Raw genomic sequence first — 7,065 nt, forward strand, 5'->3', positions numbered from 1 at the left:
AAATTTGTACTTTTTATTTTTTGATGTATGTATTTTTCAAATATTGTTTCTTTCAATGTAGGTTCAATTAACTTCGAATTCTCCAAGGTTATGAATGATATTGGTCACACATTTAATGCTGTAATGAGCCCTAATGGGAAGAGTTTTATTTTGTAAAAGAAACTGTGAAACTATCCATCTTATTTTGTCATCTAGAATAAGAACATGGCATTGCTTTAGGCATTTCCTTGGAACTATGAAAAAATTCTGCTTTAAAATAGTTGGGATCAATAGGAAAAATAGAGAAGAAAATCTAAAAGATGCTCAAATCTTGGCATTCCTATTCTTTTTTTATTTCTTATTCCATAAAGTTAAAGGATACATACATGGATTCACTTAGCTCTTTCAAGAATGTATAATAAATAGATCTTAATAAATTAGAACCCATGCTTACTGGGGGGAAAAAAAAACAATGCAGAATTTTATTTTCTTTTGCAAAAATCTTGACAAAACATTGAAAATACAATCATGAAAAGATACTAGGTTAAGATAAACACAGCAAGTTTTCCTGATTCAGTAAATATAATACCAGTTAATGTTCTTCCATGGTACAGCTATTTAGGTAGAATGCATTTTAACAATTCCAGACAGTACCATTTATGCCTGCACCTTTCCAAACGTACCTAGCAATTTGCATGCAGCATTTTTCTTCAAAGAGCAAGGGAAAAATAAACTAGTAGCTAAAAACAGAAGAGAAAGCTGTTGGATTCAATGAGAGTTTTGCATTTGAATAGTTGGGTGTGAATCTTTAAGTACTATACTGATGGAATATGAAAAGCTTCTTTCTTATTTTAAGTAAAGATAATTTAGGGATGGGGCGCCTGGGTGGCGCAGTCGGTTAAGCGTCCGACTTCAGCCAGGTCACGATCTCACGGTCCGTGAGTTCGAGCCCCGCGTCGGGCTCTGGGCTGATGGCTCAGAGCCTGGAGCCTGTTTCCACTTCTGTGTCTCCCTCTCTCTCTGCCCCTCCCCCGTTCATGCTCTGTCTCTCTCTGTCCCAAAAATAAATAAAAAAGCGTTGAAAAAAAAAATTAAAAAAAAAAAAAAAAGATAACTTAGGGGTGCCTGGGTGGCTCAGTCTGGTTAAGCATCAGACTTCAGCTCAGGTCATGATCTCAAGGTTTGTGGGTTCAAGCCCCACATCGGGCTCTGTGCTGACAGCTCAGACCCTGGAGCCTACTTTGGATTTTGTGTCTCCCTCTCTCTCTGCTCCTCCCCTGCCCATTCTCTCCTCTCTCTCTCTCTCAGAAATAAACAATTTTTTTTTAAAAAAAGTAAAGATAACTTGGATTGCCAAATATTTTTTTTCTCCTCAAAGCCCAGAAATTTGATGCAAAATTTTCATTTGAATTTCAGGCAAAATTTCAATACCATTTTGCTTTAAAAATACAATCACCAATCTATTTCTCCAATCTGCAAGGTAATAACATGGAAAGACTTCTCTGAACTTTCATCTCTATTATCAATAATGACTGGATCCTGCAGGATGTATCTACATGAATGGTTTTCATCCAATCCATGAAACCAGGTTGCAAATGTATAAAATTTGTATTTACTTTCTTCTCTCACTAGATCACAGGCTCTGTGAGGGCAGGGATTATCCGAGTCATGACTGTGCTTGGTACTCAAGGCCAGGTGTACAGCAGGCAGGCCATGTACCTCCTTGTTTAGTCAATGCACAAGCAACTGTTCATGCTGAGAAAAATTATTAAATGATTGAGGAAAAACCTCTTCTGTATCTTCTAGAGAGGAACTGTATATAAGTATTTAATATTTAGCACGTAGCATTCATTTGAATCAGTCCAAGTGCCTAAAATGAAATTCATCCCCTGCAATTCTCAGGGCTGAGATTTGCAGATGTCCAGAAGTAGCCTTGTGTGGGGAGTGAGAAGGGCAGGAGAGACCATGGACTGGAAAGAAGGACTGTCTACCTGGACAAGGAGCTGAAGGTTGTGATGGAAACACGCACACACACATACACTGATGCTTTAAACCTAGTAGGTCCACACCGCTCAAATGAATAGTTTCCAGAGCTGGATGATACCTGTTATAACCTGTCATTCAATATACCCTTAAAACTATTGTGAAAGACTCATTCTTCATTCCAAAATAATCTGGAACCAGGCTGATAGTGGATTATAAAATGAGATCCTGCCCTTGGGGGCTTATGTGCTACTAAGTGGCAGTTTGGTGCAGAATTTAAGAAGCCCATGCCTCAAGCCAAGGTGACAAAACAACAAAAGTAGCAAATAACAAACAGTCAGCACTGTTAATAGGAAAGAATCCCAAACTCAGACCTTACATTTTGAGAAATATTATCTTAAACCGGAACAATCTAGAACAAAGTGAAAAGAGAAAAAGCCAGGAACCAACATGCTGTAGAATAGAAGAAGGAAACTGATGAAGAAAGGAGACAAAATTCTGAAAAACGAAACCAAAGCAAACTATTAACCGTACTTTGAGGTTACCAGGACGGTAGTGTGGCAATCCGTGAGAAAAATGAAAACATCCCAGGATGAATCCTTCTTCCCTACCATCAGAGAAGAGAGATTCAGCCCAGGCTGCAAGAATCACAGACTCTTCTGTCAGCAGAAGAAAAGCAAAGAGAATGTAAGGAACAATGTTTTAAGGATAACAATCTTGACAACACACACAGGCTTGACCAGATGGGAGAAAAATGAGAATAAGGGAAAGGCCTGAGGCCACAGAACCTGTGAATCAGATAAGAAAGAGCCCTCCCAGGAAAAAAAAAATAGACCCCAAGTTACAGAGTGACCTTTGTGTGGTTTTGGAACATAATTTCAAGTTAAAAGAACACAGACTGGATATAGCTTTCCCGGCCTGAGTCTCCTTTCCTCCCCAGGCTCTCAGATCTTGGTGTGGGTGCATGTTTATCCCAAAAGATTGAAAAAAAAAATTAATTAAGCCTATTTCATTATAAGAATGAATTTTTTTGGAGTAGCTTAAATTCTTCTCATCTGTTACAGCACTTACTTGCCACAGGAATCAGCCTCTTCAGGACTGTTGAAATCTGTAACACCCACAAAATGCTTATTAGTTGGCATATTTTACAAACCTATTAAAGAAAGAAAATGACACCTCAACTGTATTATGTGAATTGCTAACACTTCATTAATGATGCCTAAATGCAATGATCACTTAGTGAACAAAGATGTAAGAAATTTTTATCTCAAAAGTCATTACTGTTTTAAGTTATGAGTTTGTTTATGGTGACTAATTGTATACTTATTATTATACAAACTCTATTTCCACGGTACAAAAAGCTGTTTTACAATTACAAGCAATCTAACAAATGAATCTGAATAATTTGATGGTAATGTAAGCATCCAACTATTAGTCTTTTTATCAGGCTCATTGCTTCGTTGCAGTAAGAAACCTAATTGTTCAGAAATATACAGCAGAAATTTTTTACACTCATGGTTACTAATTTTTTCAAACAATACCAGGTTGAATTTTTCTACTAATAACTCAATAAAAGCAAAGTAAGCTGCTTTATTAATTGAAGCCAGGATTTTAGCGGCCAGGGGTTATGAGTGGATGGTTTTAATAACTCTCCACTCCACTCCATTGTCAGAGGGTATTCATTTAATTCTATTACTTTAGAGTGTGCAAAACCTACACAAGGGACATTTTCTCTTGTTTTTCCACATTTCTTTCTTCTAGAAATGTGAACGTTGTTGGTGGTATCCCATAACTTTCCATTCTGGCAATTATTAAATCTCAAAGTTAAGGTCAAATCTGACCCTCCAAATACTCCTTAATTCAAATTAGAATGTTTCATGTTGAGGTGGCTTCTTATTCTTTATAATACTAAGAGAGAGAGAGAGAGAGAGAGAGAGAGAGAGAGAGAGAGAGAAACAGACAAAGAAATAGAACCTTCTTGTATGAGACATCTGAAATTTGGAGAGTTGCTTAGACTTTGAAGATAAATTTCAAATACTATAAAGTCATGGAAAAGGTCAATGTGTGTGTGTGTTGATATGGAAAGATCTTTAAGACAAACTGTTAACAAAGCAGTTTGCAAAACAGTATTATATCTTCCTGTTTGGATTTGAGTACCTTTAAAGAATATGAATCCTCTTGTATTAACCACCTGCTTACACCTCCTGGAAGGGTATAAACTGCTACTGGCAAGAGGACTGGAAATCAGCAGTATAAGTAAGATTCACCTCTCATCCCTAACACCCAGGTTCTCTGGGTCTTTCTACCCCTTTCTCTGCCCCATGTCAGTTGCCTTTACTTTCCCTCTTACTGTTCTCACATGCTAAATATTGGTAAGCCCCAGAGCCTATGCTAAGCTCCTTTCTCTTCATTCTCCATTACTCGGGAGCATGGCTATCGATATCCTCAAAAGCTGATGACTCTCAAGTCAAAATTTCTATTCTTTATATATTTCAGGAAATGTTGAATCAGATAGCAAATTAGCCACTTAATATGACCACATGGTTCAGTAATGGCATCTCAAACTTAATTTGACAAAACAAAAAAATAGAACTCTTGCTTTTATCACTTAGTCCTTTTCAACTGAACAAATTAAACCACTCTTCCCCCAGTTACATAAGCCAAAGTCCAGGAATTATCCTTGATTTCTCTTGATTACACCCAATATTCAATTTATCAAGGATTCCTTCTAGCTTTGTTTTTAAATTCTCCTTTACCCATCCATTTTATTCTATCTCTTTGACTAGAGTTCATATCCAATCAACTATCATATGTTGTGTGAACTTCTTATCAGAGTCCCTCTCCTGCTCATTTCCCTATAGTCCACTTCTCCCACGGTACCCAGAATGACCCAACTTTTTCTCTTTCTCTGCTTAACATACTCCAATGGCTTCTCATTGCTCCTGGGACAAATCCTTACTTTTTACCCTGGCTAGAAAGCCCACAAGCCTGGCCTTCGTTCGTCTCAGATTGTTCCAGCCCTTTTCCAGTAAGTTCCATTCACACTGGCTTTATTTTGGTACTCAAATAGACCAAGCATATTTCTGCTCTTTTTTTTTTTTTTAATTTTTTTTTTCAACATTTTTTATTTATTTTTGGGACAGAGAGAGACAGAGCATGAACAGGGGAAGGGCAGAGAGAGAGGGAGACACAGAATCGGAAACAGGCTCCAGGCTCCGAGCCATCAGCCCAGAGCCTGACGCGGGGCTCGAACTCACGGACCGCGAGATCGTGACCTGGCTGAAGTCGGACGCTTAACCAACTGCGCCACCCAGGCGCCCCAAGCATATTTCTACTCTTACATCTTTCCATTACTGTTTCTTCTTTCCAAAATCTCTTTTTTTTTCCTTGTCATTCAAATCTGTAACAAAGACTAGTACTCAGAAGTGGAATGTTATCCTAACAACATTAGGACACTGTGGTGGCAGGAAGATTGGACACAAAATGTGGTGACTCTTGCTATGCTGCAACAAAACTTTTGGTGACAGTGTCTCCTGTGATAATTTGGAAGATTAATCATATGCCTATCATGCCTACAGCTCCAAGGGAAGCAGCTAAAAACAGCCAGGATATCACTACGCATTTGCAGCTCCATGCCACTTTTTGGCAAGTTATTACAAGGGTGAGATGACATCAGGCAAGGACTGGCCAGTGTGCAAGAGGTAAAAGAATAGGGTATCCATACATCCGGGGCTTGACAAGGTTGGAGAAACATAACAGGGTCTGCAAATCCCAAACAAGAGGAGACAAGATTGGTTTTGCTGACATCATTTTTCAAAAACTTTATATGAATGCAAACAAAGGAAAAAAGCAGCGATTCTCAAGTGGGCACAGTTTGGCCCACCAAAGAATAGTTGGTGATGTCTGGAGACACTTTTGGTTCTTGCAAGTGAAAGAGAGGGAACTACTAGCATCTTCTGAGTTGAGTCCAGGGATGCTGTTCAACATCCTTCATGGACATGAAAGCTCCACGTGATACAGACTTAACCAAGACCTGAAACCATAAAACTCTTATGAAAAGCATAGGGGAAATTTTCTTTGAAATTAGTCCTGGCAATGATTTTATGGATATGACACACAAAGCATAAGCAACAAAGCAAATATAAACAAGGGAACTGCATCGAACTAAAAAACTTCTGCACAGAAAAAGAAACAATCAACAAAATGAAAAGGCAACCTAAAAATGGGAGAAAATATTTGTAAACCACATATCTGAGAAAAGGTTAAAATCCAAAAGTAACTCATACAAGCCAATAGCAAAATCACCATCACCATCATCATGGGTAAAGGACCTGAAGAGACATTTTCTCAAAAAGGAAATTCTATGGGCACCTGGATGGCTCAGTTGGTTAAGCATCCAACTCTTGATTCGGCTCAGGTTGTAGGAGCCCATGATGGGCTCCTGCTGAGCGTGGAGTCTACTTAGGATTTTCTCTCCGTCTCTGTCTCTTTCTTTTGCCCCCTCCCTTGCTCACTCACTGTAAAATTAAAAAAAAAAGATATTCTAATGGCCAATAAGTACATGAAAAGGTGCTCAACTCTATTAACCATTGGAGAAATTCAAATCAGAGCGACAATGTGACATCACCTTAAACCTGTTAGAATGACTAAAATCAAAAAAGAGAAGAGATAAAAAGGACTGGTGAGGATGTGAAGGAAAAGGAACCCTGTATACTGTTAGTAAGAATGTAAATTAGTACAGACATTATGGAAAACAGTATGGAGCTTCCTCAAAAAACTAAAAATAGAACTACCATATGATCCAGCAAACCCACTTCTGGGTATACATTCAAATGAAACCCAATCACTATCTTGAAGAGATACCTACACCCCCATGTTCATGGCGGCATTATTTACAATAGCTAAGACATGGAATCAACCTAAATGTCTATCAACAGAAAAATGGATAAAGACACACACACACACACACACACACACACACACACACGCACAGACACAGGAATATTATTTGGCCATGAAAAAGAAGGAAATTCTGCAATTTGCAACATAAATGAACCCTGAGAGCATTATACTAATCGAAATAAGTCAGGGTAAGATAAATAT

Source organism: Neofelis nebulosa, chromosome 4 (genome assembly GCF_028018385.1).
Source record: "Neofelis nebulosa isolate mNeoNeb1 chromosome 4, mNeoNeb1.pri, whole genome shotgun sequence".
In the NCBI taxonomy this organism is placed as follows: Eukaryota; Metazoa; Chordata; class Mammalia; order Carnivora; family Felidae; genus Neofelis; species Neofelis nebulosa.